Raw genomic sequence first — 17,012 nt, 5'->3', positions numbered from 1 at the left:
AGCTCAGCCCCCGGGAAGCTGGGGGAGAAAGCGCATTTATGCACCCTGGTGCTCACCTACCCCTTCCCACCTCTGTGGGCGGGGGTTTCACCCTACTGCCCGGCACTCCACAGCCCCAGGAAGCCCTCAGGCAGAAAGAGCGAGGACAGTGACCACAGCGTGAGCTCCCAGGTGGGCACCGCGAGGACCTAGGGCTGTGCCCCCCCAGAGGGGTCTTCAGGTCCTCCCTCTTCCCCACGCCGCCCACTCTGGCCCTGCCCCAGCCCTTCTGACCCGCAAACATGAGCCCGAGAGACCAGAGCTGGTACCAGCAGGAAAACAGAGGCCAACAGAGACTGCCCGCATGCCCCAGACTGCTCAGGGGGCGAGCGGCTGAATGCCCCTCCTTTATGGAGGACTTCTAGAATGCGGCTGGCCCTGGGATGCAGACAGTGACCTTCAGTGAGATGCAGCTGACTTACATGACCACAGGCATGTCCTTCCACCTCTCAGAGCCTCAGTTTCCTCATCTGAAGAAGGGGATCGTTAAAATAAAAAAGCCAACTCACAAGATTTCTGCAGGGATTCAAGGGGACATGAGATATAAAGGGCTTAATACAGCACCTACAAGTCACAGGAGGTGCTTCTATAAGTATTTGCATTTCAGTGAGAGGGGGCCTGTGTCTCTGGCATTCAGTAAACGGAAGCCACTATTATTGTGGTCGTCACGGTGGTTGGGGACCCTCTCCCCGAGGACCCAAGCCCAGACCTGTTCTGTTGAGACGAGATACGGCTGGGTCAGACCTCCCGAGTCCCCCTGCCTCTTGCTCAAGGCTGCCTGGACTTTGGGGAAACAGAGGAGGAGGAGGAAGGGGTGGGGGCTCGGGCAGGCTGGCCGGCAGTAACCGCGGCCACTGACCCTGCCCGAGAGGCCTGTCCTCGCCCGTCCACCCCTCCGCCAGAGCCGCCTGCCCCTTCCACGCCGGGGACGCCTCGTCTTACACAAGACAGGAAGTGGGAGGCCCGGGGGGGGGGGGCGGCCGGTGACGCCAGGACCCCGTGTCCACCCGGCTGCAGACGGGATGGGCAAGGGGAGGCCCCCGCCAGGCTTCCTGTGTGCTGAGCACACTGGGCAGAAAGGGGAAGTGAGGCCCAGGGTCACAGGGAGATCCAGGCAGCATCTTCCCCCTCCCCGGCCCAACCGTTCCGCCTGCCCTCCCTGACTCAGGGACCCTGAGTTCAAATCTCAGCCCTGCCATCTCCCAGCTGTGTGACTTTGGACAAGGCAGCGCTCAGCACCTCTGTTTCCCGTCATTGCTGGGGAGCGGAGACGCTTCTCCTCTAAGCCTCCCACCTCTTTAAGGTATTGTCGTCATCATCCGCATTTCTCAGATGAGGAAAGCAAGTCCACGGGGTTTTTTTTTTGAACAGCATCAGTATACTTGGATATTTAGGGGCATGATGGGAGAGGGTAAGCCTGAAGACCTACTGCACGCTGGTGACTCAAAGATGAGGCCAACAAGACCCCTGGACTCCGTCCTGGACCCACTGTGGTTGTTATTCAGTGGCTCAGTCCAGTCTGACTCTTTGCCACCCCATGAACTGCAACACGCCAGGCCTCCCTGTCCATCACCATCTCCTGGAGTTTGCTCAAACTCAAGTCCATTGAGTCAGTGATGCCATCTAGCCATCTTGTCCTCTGTCTCCCCCTTCTCCTCCTGCCCTCAATCTTTCCCAGCATCAGGGTCTTTTCTAGTGAGCTGGCTCTTCACATCAGGTGGCCAAAGTATTAGAGCTTCAGCTTCAACATCAGTCCTTCCAATGAACATCCAGGGTATAGCTCCTTTGGGATTGACTGGTTTGATCTGCATGCTGTCCAGGGGACTCTCAAGAGTCTTTTCCAGCACCAATAGGCATTACTAATCAATTATGATTCTCCCTCCTAGGAGCCCTGTTGCAGCCTCAGTACAGCTCTTCAGACACTGCCAGTCCAAGCCCCTGAGGCCTCAGTAAGTAGGGAGAGAAAGTCTGCTCCCCCAACTCAGCAACAGCCTGGATCAGAGGAAGACTTTCTCAAGAAAGAAGCTGCCCTCTGGCAAGCTCTCTTTGGGAATTTCTCTGCAATCAGGGACCCTGGAATATATCTACACCTATCAGCCCAGACTCTTAGGGCTCTTCCTGGAGCAGCATATTGAGGGGATCACCGGCAAAGTCTGGGCTTTGAGGGAGACGTTTGCATAGTTACTGGGGCTGGGCTTGCCCTTGGAGAGGAGGGTTTGGGGTCCAGGGCTGGGCAAGGAGGGGGCCAGGAGGAAGAGAAGGCCAGATCACCAGCATGCTGTGGACTCTCAACCATGCTCGGGAAAGTCCAGTGACCCACAGCCCTAGGGTGGATCGTATAAGGAGGAAAAATGAAACCGAATGCAGAGCCCTGGGCCTCCAGCCAGCCCTGGCCATCTAGCCCTGTGTTCACTGCCATCACACTGGTCCAAGCCACCATCAACACTCGCCTGGACATCTGCAGTTGTTTCCAACCTGGTCTCCCTGCTTCACCTTTGTCCCCTACACAACCTTTCCACACGGAAGCTAGAGGGATCAGAAATATAACCCCGAGCAAGCCACACCCCTGCTTCAACCCCCCAGTGACTGCCCTTCACATTTAGGATAAAATCCAGATGCCAGATCCTGGCCTCCAAGCCCCGGGTGCCTGGCCCCTCCCCCTTTTCAACACCATCTCCTGCTTCTTTCCCCATCACTGACACCGCCCAGGAACCCCCAGGAAAACTTTCTACACCTTAAGGAAGCCAAGCCGATTCCACTTCAGGCCTTAGCTCCCTCTGGTCCCTCCACCTGTAACACTGTGCCTCCATATTTCCCCTTGGTGGTTGCATCTCATGAATCAGGTCTCCGGAAGTGCCACCTCCTCCCGGAGCCCCACCCCCCACCTCCCCAGGCCACCCTTGACGTCTCCCCTGACACCCTGCACCGTGCTCCTCCAGTCATGTCATTGCAGCACCCCCCGCCAGGCCTGGAAGGTTGTGCGCTCAATTGTGTCTGACTCTTTGTGACCCTATGGAGCTCAGCCCACCGAGCTCCTCCATCCATAGAATTTTCCAGGCAAGAATACTGGAGCGGGTTGCCATTTCCTCCTCCAGGGGATTTTCCTGACCCAGGGACTAAACCCACAGCTCCTGCATATTCTGCATTGGCAGGCAAATTTTTTACCACTGAGCCACCCGGGAAGCCCCGAAACTGTCTCCTTATTGGTTTACTTGTTTGTCTGTCTCCCTCGCCAGAATGCCAGCGGGCAGGCATTGTGCCCACCCTGGTCGCTGTGTCCCCAGCACCCAGCACACAGTAGGTGTTTAAGAGAAACTTGTTGAAATTGAGAAGAAATAGCATAAATCGCCTAGGGGAATTCTCACTGGGATCTTCCGAGCCCCCATTCACTGTCCCTCCCTGGGAATGACAAGGTGGTCCCTTAAGTGCCATCCACCAGAGGGTGTACGGGGCTGGGTAAAATGCTGATTTCAGTGAGAAGGTGATGGGTTAGTGAGTCTGCCACAGAGCAGGCACGGTGGGGCATCTGCGCGCTTTCGTGTCTGGTCTGTTCGATGCTATCTCCACAGCACCCAGGACAATGCCTGGATCCCAGTGCTCAAGAAATATCGTGGAAGGTCAAATACATGGGTTCTTTGCCTAACTGGCTACTTTTTTCAGATAGAAAAACATCGCTAGCTCGTCTAACTAACAACTGTTGGCCGGCCATTCAGCAAGTCCCCAAGGTGTACTGAACCTGAGAACCGTCTGGGGAGAGACGCCGATCCCCTGTTACAGAGGAGGAAGCCAAGAGGACAAGCTTTGATTGAGGTCACCCGGCTGGGTGTAGTTGACCCCAAAGTTCTCCCAGAACTCAGTCTTGCAGCCCGGCGACCGGGAGACAGAGACCTCACCCAGGCTCCTGCCCTCCCTCAGGACATCCGTAGCCCCATCCCTCGGGTACAGGGGGTGCAGAGAGGTGGCCTCTGCTTCCGTTTTGAGGCATGTCACACGGCTGTGGTTAAACGGAAGCAGGGCCCCTGCCCATCCCGGGCGCGGACCTCCGAGGGCCCCACCCTCTCCATTCCCAGCTCAGACTCTTTCCAGCTGACCATGAGGGTGTCTGTTCCCTGTTCCTCTTTTCTCTGGGCAGGAGGAAGTGGGTGGGGCCATGAGACTCAGTTTCCTCATCTGGCAAGTGGGCTCAACCCCGGACACCTCCAGGAGCTGGCCTGTGCGTGGATTCAAGAAAATTCGTGAAAGATGCCGGGCCAGGCTGGGACAGGCGGTCAAGCGGGAGGGCAGAGGTGGGCAGAGGGGCCTCTGGACCCCGTCCCCCTCTTACCCTAAGGGCAGCCCCTGCACCGCCTTCAGTGTAAGAGCGGGCTGCTGTCCCCATGGAACCTGCCCCGTCCAGCTCTCAGCCTTCCCTACTCCTCACTCCCCATTCACCTCACAGCTCCAGCTTCATGGGCTTTTATTTTATGTTGTGCTTGCTCTTCACATTTATGTGTTTGGCTCCTTCCCATCTTGGGGCTCGTGGGCTCCTCGCTGCGGCAGGTGAGCCTCTCGAGGATTTCTCTCTGGTGGCAGCAGGCAGGCTCAGCAGCTGGGGGCATAGACCCTGCGCCAGGTGGGATCCTAGTGCCCGACCAGGGGTCAAACCCGTGTCCCCCACATTGGAAGGTGGATTCTTAACCACTGGACCACCAGGCAAGCCCCTGCATGGTCTCTTTAGACTCCGTTATTCACCCTGCTCTGCCGCACCACAGGGCCTTTGCACATGCTGGGCCCATTGCTAAAACATACGTTCCTCCCTTCCTCAGGTCCTTGGGCCCTGCTCATGCTCCAGCTCTTAGGTCAGTTCTCGTCTGGGCTCCCGACCTCCCCACTCACGTCAACCCTCCTGCCCCGTCGTGTGCTTAGCTGCTCAGTCGTGAGTGACTCTTTGTGACCCCATGGACTGTAGCCCACCAGGCTCCTCTGTCCATGGGGATTCTCCAGGAAAGAAGACTGTGGAGGGTTGCCATGCCCTCCTCCAGGGGATCTTCCCAACCCAGGTCTCCCGCATTGCAGGTGGATTCTTTACCATCTGAGCCACCAGGGAAGCCCCAGAATAATGGAGTGGCTAGCCTATCCCTTCTCCAGGGCATCTTCCCGACCCAGGGATCGATCTGGGCTCTCTTGCATTGCAGGTGGATTCTTTACCAGCTGAGGTACCAGGGAAGCCCCATTACAGGCCCTCAAATCACATCAGGCTTGTCAGTCATAAACGGACATTTCCGAGGGTGATTTGATTAACGTCCAGCTCCCATACTGGGCTGCGAGCTCCCTGTGGGCAGTGGTCACTGTCTCCCTGATGCCTGGCACAGAGTAGGTGTTTATATTTGTTGAATGGATGAATAAATAAATGGCAAATGCAGAAAGAATGGAGCGACAGACACGCGTGCCCTCCAGATGCCCTCTCCTGCCTTCCGCCCTGGCCGTGGTCCCAGCCCCACCACTGCCCTGCCCAGAGCCCCTCTCCTAGGAAGGCTGCTTCAGCCCCCACCCCCACCTGTCCCCTCACTCAGCTCTCAGCAGAGAGAAACTTCCTTTCCTGGACAGAAACCAAAGGGAGGGACCTCAGTCGTGGGCTTTCAGACTGGCTTCCCCCGAGCCTGATATTCTTGGGCCGAGCCTTGGGGCCACCCTCGAACAGAGGTCAAGGCTGGGAGGTCTCCCATCCCTGACTTCAAGCAGAACAGACCTCTCCCTTTTACTCATGTTCTATTCAGGGCAGTCCCAACTTAGGCACTTTAACAGGAATTCAACCATACATGCTCAGCAAAAACTCAAGTCTCAGAGCGAGAAGCACCGATCATCTGATAGACGTGCTGGGAGGGGGGGACGTGGGCCAGCAGCGCCCCAGGGTCTGAGTCTGCGCAGACGCGGCCCCGCTCCCCCACCGCAGCCCCCAGGCCCCCGCCCGGCCTCCCCGGGTGGGACCCAGTGCCGGGGAGATGGCGGGCCGAGCTTGCCGAGGGCGCACATCCGCCTCGGTCGGGGAGGGTCGTGGCTTTCCTGTGGAATCCCCGAGGGGATCTTGGCCATGGCCGGTTTCCACCTTACGGGCCAGAGCTTGAGCCTGCCCCTGGGCGATGCGGGCCGCCGCCATGGGATCCTCTTTCAAACAGTGGGTACCATGGCTCAGAAAAAAAAGAAAAGGAAAGGAAACCATCGGACCAGATGTTCCCAAAGGGAGCACTGAGGGTGATGTGAACATTCCTAAATTCCATTCCTGCCGAGTGCCATGGCCCAGGCTGCCGTGAAGTTCTGGGCTCTGTTGCCCTTTGCTTCGGGCAGGAGGGAGGCTCAGGGCTGCTCACCCCGCCTCCTGGGCCCCCCTTCACTGCCCCCCAACCCTGACTGGTCCAGGCAGCGCCCCTGGGTTGAGAGGGACCCATCAGCTCTCAGCCAGGGGTTACCTCGGCACCCAGGGACCCCACTGCTGCATCACTGAGACGAGCTGCCAAGACTGTTGCTAACCACAGATTTGGGGACTTCCCTGGTGGTCCAGTGGTTAAGACTCCGCACTGCCAACCAGGGGCCGCGGCTTCGATCCCTGGTCAGGGAACTAAGAGCTCACTTGCCACATGCTATGATTAATTTTTTTCAATAGTAATAAAATTAAAACAAAAATTTAAAAAAACCCACAGTGTTTTGTGCACCTACTATGTGCCAGGCCCTATGTGAGTAAGAGACCATTCCCACTTGCTAGAGCTCACCTTCAGAGTGAGTGCGGGAGGGGGCAGAAAACACTGAGCAAATGACCAGCTAAACTGAGAGAGAGAGGCTGGCAAGCTCACCAGAAAAATGAATCAGAGTCAGGGACAGAGGAGGATGGGGGGCTGCCATGGCGGGTGAACTGGGAGGACCCTCGCAGGAGCACAGGCCTGAGTGAGGAGGGGAGCAAGTCACCGAAAGGTCCAGAAGGACAGCGTTCCAGTGTTCCAGAGTGAACTGCAGCAAGGGCAAAGGTAGGGGCAGAGTGAGGAAAGCGTGGTGTGTGTAAGGAGGTGCCCAGAGGGGGGCGGTGGGAGGCAGGGTCTGTGGGGCAGGGAGGGAGGCGGGGGCCTGGGAGGGCTGTGAAACAGCCGGGCAACGGTGAGCTGACTGAGGTCTAACAGGGTCCTTCTGGAAGGTGGCAGCAGGGAGGAGGGGATGAGGCGGGGCCAGGTGCTGGCAGAGAAGGGGAGAGACAGCCCGTGTCTGGACAGTCAGGAGGCAGAGCTGGCAGGCTTTCCGATGGAGTGGATGTGGGGTGAGAGCGAGCTGAGAGTGACTCCAGGGCCTGAGAGCTGATCCCCTCCTGGGTTGGGGGCAGTGCCGTTTTCTGAGCCGGGGAAGACGCAGGGAATTAAATGACATCCATGTCTCTGATCTGGGAAAGTGAGCAAGACAGAGTCCCGGGAGGAGGAAGAAGCTGGTCTCAGGCAGACCGAGTGGCCCAAGCCACCAATGGACGCCCAGACAGGGACTGGGGAGACCTGGTCAAGGACGAGGGGCCCTGTGCAGCTGAGCTCGCCAGGCATGGGGCCAGGTGAAGGCAGCAGAGGGTTCCACTCCACGTCAAAGGCCATTTGTGGGGCCTGAGAAAGAACAGGCGGGGAGGACAGAGGAGAACCAGAGAGACCAGCCTCTGCAGCCCTGGGAAGATGGTGCCAAGGGGCGAGGAGTGACACAGGGGACAAGTGAGTGACGTCCTGGCAAACCCAGCCCACCTATGCAGCCTGGATGGGGGATATTGGTGAGACTGGAACTGGCGGCTGGCCCAGATGAGCCCCCATCACCTTCAGAGCCCAGACTTCTCTGGGGCAGATGGAGACTGTGTCCTGATTGGTCTAAAGTCAGCCACAGGAATTCTTTTCCAGCTTAAAGGTAAACATGTGACTCCACAGTTACCTGGGACACTAAGAGAAGTCTACTGGGATATTTAGACAATATTTTCCTGTTTGATAAAAGAGTGACATTCTAGATGAGAAAGATCTCTTTCCTGCCCACCTCCCTTCCCTTCCTGTTTAGGGTGTGGTCATGTGGGATGTGATGTCTGGTGCCACAGCAGCCACAAGGGCCCATGAGGGAAAAAAGAAGGGAAGAGAAATTAACCTAGAGCCCAGACTTGTTAAAGGGTTTGGTTAAGTTTCTTTACTCTTCCAGGCATGGAAGCTCTCATCAGTATAAGAGGAAAATGAGAAGGAACCCTGAGATGGCAGAAAATAGGAGGTGTGAGAAGGCCTTAAAAGAGCTTTTAGAGGATTTCATTTAGGGCAACATTTTTCTCCAGTCCCTGGGCGAGAAAAAAGCCAGCCTCACAGACACTTAAACCCTCACCTAGAATGACACTTAAAACTTCACTCTAGAAGTCCAGGATGACATGGGTAGATATATATAATGGTACAGATGGGGGAGATTGAGGCCCAGGGAACTTAGCAGCTGCCCACGGCCACACGGCCGAGAAACACTAGCTCATGCACCCCGCCATGCTGACTGCCTCCCATGTCCTCATCCGCCAATAGGGATAAAAGCAGCCAGTGGTTAAGAATCCACTTTGCCACACAGGAGATGCAGGTTCCATCCCTGATCGGGGAACTAAGATCCCACACATGAGACAAGTAAGCCCGCATGTCGCAACTACTGAACCCCCGCGGTCTGGAGCCCGCGAGCCGTAACTAGAGAGCCTACATGGATTGGATGTGGGATTAGATCGGAGAACAAAGGATCCCACATGATGCAGCAAAGATCCTGCATACCACAACTAAGACCCGACCCAGCCACATAGATAAATATAAAAAAAAAACAAGGACAGCAGGGGTCCATCTGAGGTGTCATGAGTCTCAAGAATCCATGAGCACTCAGCACAGTGGCTGAGACACAGGGAGCACTCAACAGCATCAAGGCACAGGGCCTGGTCCGTGGCGGGCTCCCTAAGTGTGAGCAGCTGTTTCTGCAAGCAGCAGGTGATCTATGAAGGACCCGCCCATCCACTGAGCACCTACTCCATACCAGGCAAGTTTCCAATCCAGAGCACCCGGTAATGTGCTTCATCCCCACAACAGCTCAAGAGGCTTCATTCACTCCCCAACTTAGAGCTTCCCTGGCCCCACGTTCAGTGAAACACCCTAACTCCCTAACTCCCCTCCAAGTCCTCACTGACCCCCACTGAGTTCCCTTCACCCCTGCTTGCATGCCTCCTGGGGCAGGCAGCTCACTCCCGAGGGCCCCGCTTTCCAAAGTTCTTGGTCTCTGTGTGGCCCTAAGCAGGCATTGAGGGCCGCTCTGGGCCTCAGTTTCCACACGCGTGAACGGGCGTGAATCACCGCCGCAGCCCCCTGGCTGGTTGGGAGCCCCAGGACGGCCCTCGGCCCAGCGCCTGGCCTGCAGTTAGTGCCCCGTCAACACGAGTGTGTGGTCACCGTCCATCCCGTCGCACGGGCCCTCCCGGCCTCTCACTTCTGCCTCCTGTTGGAGCCCTGGGCCTGTCTGGCTGTGGGTGCCGAGATGCCCAGAGTGACCCCCGTCCTGACCCAGAAGCTGGAGGAAGGGACAAGAGGTGCTGAGTCTCCAGGGCCCGCCCACCACCTCTCCCCACGGCCCCCGGCTCCAGCTCCCACCCGACCCAGGGCCACCCACACCTCTGAGGACCCATTGTTCCCATCTGACTCGGTCCGGGACCCTGGGCCTGCCCAGGCTCCCACTTCCCTCCAGGATCCCCCATCACCCCCGGGGCCGGGGCCTCCATCCAGGACCCAGATGAGGCGCCAGATGTGGCAGCGACTCAGCCGTGGGAGCACGAGTTCAAATCCCAGCTCTGTCGCTCCCCAGCTGCGGGGCCTCGGGCCCTCCGCCTCTCGCAGCCTTGGTTTCCTCCTCTGTTCAGAGGGGAGACAAGACCTCACTGCACTGCAGTGAGCAGCCTGTGATCTGCGGGTGGCAGGGTGCCCAGTACATCGTGAGCCTCGGGGAGCATCAGTCCCACTTCCTCTGCTCCCCGCAGGCCTGGAAGACGGAGTCAGGAAGAAGCAGACACAGGGGCCAGGAGGGGTGACCGGCCCTGAAGCCGGAGGGCGGAGACCGTGAACAGAGCACTGGATGAGGAGCCCACGGCCAGGTCCTGGCTCCAACCCTGCTGTGTGATCTTGGACAGATGATGGACATCTCTGGGCCCCAGAATGCAGAAAAGAAAAGGCTGAGATCCTCTCTCCCTGGGAAGCAAAGCAGCGGGGAGGAGCCAAGTTTTCTTTTCATTTTTTTATTTTCAGCACAAAGGGCTTGAATGAAAACCAGCTGCACAGACAGAGAATCCTATTGTGAAGGCACCCGAGACTCCGGAGCAGGCGGAAGAGGCAGCTCTTGGGCGCTGGGCTGGGTAAACAGAGGCTGGGGTATCGGCCAGATACACGGCAGGCAGGGGACAGCTCGCCTCCTTGAGAGCACTAACCCGGGAGGATGGGGCCCTCCCTCGGACGTCTCCAGCTGAGCCACCATCTCTGCTTCCAGACACAAGCCAGCCCTTTCCCCTCTCAGGACCTCTGTTTCCTCATCTGCAAAATGGGTACAGCAGTCAGCACTTCTCTTTTTAGTAGGGGAAGGTGTGTTGTAATAGGCTCAGGACAGCCTCCTCAGTCAAACAGCGTTGGTCTAATCCTGGCCCTGCCACTCACTGACTGTGTGACTTGGGGGTTTCCACTCTCACCTCTCTGTGCCTCAGTTCCCCCATCTTCGAGATGGGCACAAGAGCAGTACTAACCCCCTGGGAAGATGAACCATTTATTATGATCCGGGATCGTAATAAATAATGATCCCAGATCATAAAGAATAGTGACAATTATTATTTTCTTCTTATTTTTATTGTCTCATGAGCTCAATCTGCTAAGCCCCATCCTCAGAAAGCCTTCTTTCCTCTGAGGGCCAGGTCATCTCAGCACTTCCATCACGTAATTCTGGAGTGTGCACTATGCTCCAGTCTTGGCAAAGCCAGCATTCCAGAAGAAAGATGTTAAACACCGACTTGTGTGTGAAGAGTCCAGCACACGACAGGTGCTCAGTGACATCACTCACCCGACACCTGGCCCCCACGGCTGCCCTCTGCTGGGTTCTTGCCGGCCTCTGGAGATACAGCCCTCTTTGGGGTCCCAGTCAGAGGGTCCAGCTTGGGATGGGAGATTAGCACGTGAAAGAGGCAACATTCTTCAACAGAGGAAGTCCAGGTGGCCTCAAGAGCCAGAGGAGGTCAGGGTGGGCTTCCTGGAGGAAGTGAAAAAAAGATAGCCTCTATTAAGAATTATCTTATGTGGCACATAACGCTAAACAGCAGGGCACTGTTCTCTCTGGCCCTCTGGGCAAGGTTTTTTTCCTCACACGCCCATTCTACGGGTGAGAGACTGAGGCCAGAGAGGTCAAATGACCCGCCAGAAGTCACACAGCAAAGAAATGAAAGAGCTGAAATTCAAGCTCCACCATCTTATCAGTCCCTGCAATGCTCTCTAGACTGTCTCTCCAGCATCAGACCTTGGATCTGGCTGCTGCTTCTGCCCAGACCAGACTCTCACCATCTCCTCCCTGGCAGAAACTGCCCCACTGCAGCCTCCTCCGAAGCCTCCCCTCACTCTCTGCATGCCGCCTGCAGGCCTGACACACACAGAAAGGGGTGGTGGGTGAGGAACAGGGCGTTCCTGGGACACACTCCCGAAAGGCAGAGCCTGGCCCTCCTTCATTCTGGTAAAAAGGAAGGAAGAGAAGGGGCATCTTCTGCATCCTCCCCGCGTGCCCACTCAATTTCACAACAACTCAATGAGGTCAGGTTATTCGCACTTTCTAGAAGAGAACGCAGAGGCGACTCTGCACCCTCTCACCCCGACGTTGCTGAAGGGGTGAGGGGAGCAACTCCGAAGCATCTCCGAGCCCCTGTTTGCCTCTCTGGGACCTGGGACCTGCCTCTCGGGGCCGCAACAGAAACAAGGCACACACGGCCTTGTTCACCTGGGGCCTGGCTGCAGGAAACACCCCACAGGCTGGCGTGATCACTGCTGCTCACATTATTACTGTCACAGGGACACGCCCCCCTAGGCCTGGAAGTCCTGGACCTGCAGTCCTTCCTGTAATGAAACCCTCCTACCGAGGCCTCCGCCAGGGGCCCTGATCACTCATTTAATTATAATCTTTGGGGAAAAATCCACACCCCCACGAGCTACTGGGGGCACCGACTGTGTAGCAGGGGTAACCTGACGCCCCCAGTCAACCAGCCCCCAGGCCTTTGTCTGAGTCCTGGCCAGATCACGCACCTATTTTTCTAAACCCAAATCTGGGCTGGCATGAACTCAATGCTCTGCATTGTCCTGAGACCAGGCCCCCCAGGCTCGCAGGGCCCGGCCTCGTTCTTCCTCCACCTGGAGATCCGGCCCCCAGGAGGCGTCTCCAGGGAAATCAGAAACCCAGCAGGGCCCACTGGGCGGCCTCCCGTGTGTGCCCAGCCCTAGGCTTCCTGCATGTCACTTCACCAAACCTTCACAACCTCCCTGTATGAGGGGCCCACACTGTGCCCATTTTCCAGATGGAGAAACTGAGTCCTGGAGCATCAAATCATCCCACAAGTTGATGCAGGGAATAGTGGCAGAGCCTTTCCCAGGAGGGAGGCAGGGTACCCGGGACCCTCAGCTGGAGCCAGGCATCACATCCTGTGAGCAGGAGGTCCTCCTGGGAACCTCACAGAGTAGAGAAGGAAGAAACCTCAGCCGTGGGGCAGAGGATGTCGTGGCTAAGGGCTATGATTTCCCCCAACAACTGCTCCAAGTTCAAGTCCACCTCTGGCCCGGCCTTACACAAAACCCTGCTGTTCTCCAAACCTTGGTGAGGTGACAATTCAGGTTATCAACTGTGAGAGACACTCCTCAGCAGGCTAAGTGCTCAGTTACCAGGTGCTTAAAAGACCACTTTGAAAATGACAAAGGTTACCAGCAGGCATGTAGCAGCTGCAAAAAGGGAGCTAAGTGTGAGGACTGCTCCCTCAACCACATCACCCGTCACATCCCAGGGGCCAGAACTGAAATCAGAGCAACACCAGGGGCTACCACCGATGGGGGTAGGGGTATAAAGTGATGCACGTACCCTCTTTTTTTTCAGCCAGCTGTGTAGTGTGTGGGATCCTAGTTCCCCGATCAGGGATCAAACCCGTGCCCCCTGCAGTGGAAGCATGGAGCCCTAACCACTGGGTCACCAGGGAATTCAACACATGTCCTCTTTCGTTCCTCTAGATCGGCGCCTTTCCCATCTTAGTACGTGCCTGGGAAGCAGACCCACGTGAATGCCACCAGCCCCACTCTCGGCTTCCTGGGGGCTTCTCTGAATGCAGGAAGCGTCAAAGACCCAGCGGGGAGGGCAAGGGGGGTGCGGGGACAGCTCCCTCCCTGCAGGCTGTCCTGGAAGGACTCAGCTCCTTGCCAGGACCCTTTCAGTGCAGCAGACATCAGCTTCCCGCTGCGGCCAGTCCCACACTGCACCTTTCCTCACGAGTTCCCTTAATCCTGTCCGAAAAGTCTCCAATAAACCCTCCCTAGGGTGTTCCATTCGAGAAGGGTCTGTTTCCCGCCAGTCCCTGAGTGTTACAGACATGAAATAAACATAGCCCAGTGCTGAGATGTGAGGAAGCCAGGTGACGGGGGCCTGGGGCTCATTATACTATCTCCTACCATGTTCTGGGCGGTTGATATATATTTTCTAAAGAACGAGACACCAGAGAGAAAGCAAGCTCAGCAGGCAGGAAGCCCAGCCCATCCGGGGTCCTGGGGGCACGCCCTGAAGTCAGAGGAGGTCAGAGGGTCCATACTTACCCGCTGCTCGCTCCTTCTGGGCTCCTTCCCACTTTCTCTTTGCCTTGAACCTCCCTGTAGGAAGTGGGAACCGCATGGGGGATCACTGCAGAGGGGCCCCCAAGCGGGACTGCTGTGTGCCTCTGGGACCCCTCTGGGACCATGGTTCCCAGTCAGAGAACAGGCAGCACTGAGGGAATCTGGCTCCAATGGGACCTCACAATCGGGGAGGGGGGGGCAGGGGAAACGGGGGACACCCTCCCTCCGGAGAGCAGACTCCTGGAGGTGGTCTCTCCTCTTTAGTTCCTCATCTTCCCAGGCCCCTGTCCAACCCTTTTTGCAGAGAATACTTGGAGCGGTGGGGGGTTGGTGTTTTATTTTTTGTGTGTTTTTAATACCAACATACACAATGACTCAATGTGTAACTTGTCACACATGCCTAAATGGAATTATTTTGTGTGCACTGTTTTGGTTTGGCATCTAGCCACGTTTTTTTGGTTTTTGCTTTTCCTTTTCTGCAGAAGCCCTATCTGTCACCATGTTGACAGTTGAGAATGGGATCCTGCATATTCTTCTGTAAGCATCAAAATCCTATGCAGACTCCAGCTGGACAAAGGATTTCTTTATTTGTCCTTTTTTTTTTTTTTTTTTTTTAAACAAATTGGGATCACGTTGCTTGTCAGCATCTTGCTTTTCTCATTCAGGAATACACAAAATAAGAACTCATGCTCGGGTATTCTTAGCAGTGTTATTCATAATTGCCAAAAGGTGAAAGCGCCTAAATGTCGATCAGCAGATGAATGGGTAAACAGAACATGGTACATCCACACAATGAAGCATTATTCGGCCACGAAAAGGAATGAAGAGCTGATACACGATACAGGAGCCTCAGAAACTTTATGCTGATTGAAAAGCCAGCCGCGAAAAGTCAGGGATTGTATGATTTCACTTGCATGAAATATCCAGAATAGATTAACACATAGTGACAGAAAGCAGAACAAAGGTTGCCAGCGACTGGGGGCAGGTTAGGATGAGGAGTGACTTGTTGAATGGGTAGGGGTCTCTTTTTTGGGGGGTGATGAAAGTGTCTTGAAACTACATAGAGAAGATGGTTGCTCAACATACTGAATGTACTAAATGCCACTGCATTGCACACTCTAAAATCATTAACTAATTAATGATTAATTGAAATGACTTGGAGAAAGAAATGGCAACCCACTCCAATATTCTTGCCTGGAAAATCTCATGGACAGAGGAGCCTGGCGGGCTACAGTTCATGGGGTGGCAAGAACCGGACATGACTTAGCGACTAAACCACCAGATGACTTACGTTTTGTGAATTTCATCATAATTTTTTTAACTATAAAAAATATGAATGTATATATTTCTCCTTTTGAGAACAAAGGTAGGGGTAAGGAATCTGCCTGCCAATGCAGGCTACATGGGTTCCATCCCTGGGTCTAGAAGATCCCCTGGAGAAGGAAACGGCAACTCACTCTAGTATTCTTACCTGAAGAATGGACAGAGGAGACTGGCAGGCTACAGTCCATGGAGTCACAAAAAGTCGGACATGACTGAGCGACTAAGCAATAACAAGAATACTGTATACACTGTATTTTTCCTTGAAATTTTTCAGTTAAAAAATAAACCCTGGGGGGGGGAGGAAATGCCTGTGTAGCTAAGAATGTTTAAAAAACAAACAGAAAAGATTAACCACACAAGGCACCTGGGAAAAGCACGAGTCATTCTTTTTAACGGCTGCATAATAGTCCCATGGTGTGGCCAGACCAGAATGGACTCACCCATTTCTCCAAAATGATGAGTGATGAGGTTTCATTTTCATTCTTTTTTTTTCCTCCCTTTTTTTTTCTTTTCTCACACACAGGATTTTATTTCACCCTCACTCCAGTTCTAAGTTTTTGTTCCCATTCCTCAGGTCAGAAAACCAAGGCCCAGAAAGAAGAAAGCCAAGAAGTATCTGAGCCAGAACTCAAAACCAGGACTGTCTGGCCCCAAAGCCACACAGCCCTGGGCCCACTGCTTGCTGGGGATACAAGTGGGGACAATACTGACCAAGGACCTGTCCCCTGAGAGCTGGCAGCTTCCTCATTCTAATGAGGGAGAAAGATGAGAAACAAGATGAATTGCTGAGCTATGTGCCCTGTCCCGGGTGTCAAGGTTATAGGAAGAGAAAAAGGAGGGGCAGGGAGAAGGGAATAGTGTAGTCAGGAAAGACCTCGCTGGGAGGATACATCTGGGCAAAGGCCTGAAGCAGGTCAGAGAGAGAGCAAGCCTTGCAGCTCTCATCCATTTAGGGGAACAGTGTTCAAACTGGAGGGAACAGCAAGTGCAAAGATCTGGAGACAGGGAGCCACAAGGAGCTGGGTATTGCTGGTGCGTGAAGGGAAGGAAGCAAGGTCAGGCCACAGAGGGCTTGCAGACCCACTGAGGGGGCTGGGCTTTATTCTGGGAGTCTCAGAAGTTTTCATAGCAAGGCAGATTGGAGGTTAAATCTGGCTTGTGAAAAGCTCCCTCTGGCCTCTCTGGGTCGGGCAGGAAGACCAGGAGAGCATGTCAATGGTGGCTCAGGCAAGGAGGGGTTGTCATGGAGATGAAGATGGAGAAAAGCTGTCTGGGGCTGCATGACTGGTCCAGCGGCCCGGGAGAGGCCCTGCCCACCTCCCCTCTATCTATGCATCCTTGAACTTAATTCCCCTTGGAGGAAGCCAGCTCCCTATCTCCACAGAGAAAGTGCCAAGAGAGGAAGGAGAATTTTGCTGACTCACGTGCAGGGGCCTCCCAACTTCCCGCGGGGAAGGATGGATGGGGGAATCTAAGTGCAGATGGTGGGGTGGGGAGCCTTGTGGGGGCCAAAAGCAAATAAATAGTTACAACTGTGCTAAGTGATGGAAAATAGTTAACAGGGTGACCTGGGTTGGGTTGCGGGGGGGGCGGTCATCAAGGAGAACTTCCTGGAGGAGGCAGCTGTCTGGGCAAGAATCAGAAGAAGAAGTAGTAGTCTAACTAGGCCAAGGATAGAAGGAAGAGCATCCCAAACAGACAAAACTGCCAAGAGACTGGAGGCAGCCTAGTGAGTTCATGTTCCTGAAACGAGGCCTGGCGGGACAGAAAGAGCCCTGTGTGCTG

At 55.3% G+C, this 17,012-nt stretch overlaps 1 long non-coding RNA gene across 1 annotated transcript; it reads right to left on the bottom strand.

The window, feature by feature from the left end:
* Window positions 1-10,345: 10,345 nt before the first annotated feature.
* LOC133044499 (uncharacterized) lies at window positions 10,346-11,759 on the bottom strand. The gene is made up of 3 exons (XR_009689950.1): window positions 11,610-11,759; window positions 11,119-11,304; window positions 10,346-10,601 (listed from the first exon to the last, which is right to left on the bottom strand). It is a non-coding gene; the product is annotated as an uncharacterized LOC133044499 (long non-coding RNA).
* Window positions 11,760-17,012: the final 5,253 nt, after the last annotated feature.

The sequence above is a fragment of the Dama dama genome, chromosome 23 (genome assembly GCF_033118175.1).
Source record: "Dama dama isolate Ldn47 chromosome 23, ASM3311817v1, whole genome shotgun sequence".
NCBI classification, from domain to species: domain Eukaryota; kingdom Metazoa; phylum Chordata; class Mammalia; order Artiodactyla; family Cervidae; genus Dama; species Dama dama.
This window is presented reverse-complemented; position numbering and strand designations above follow the sequence as displayed.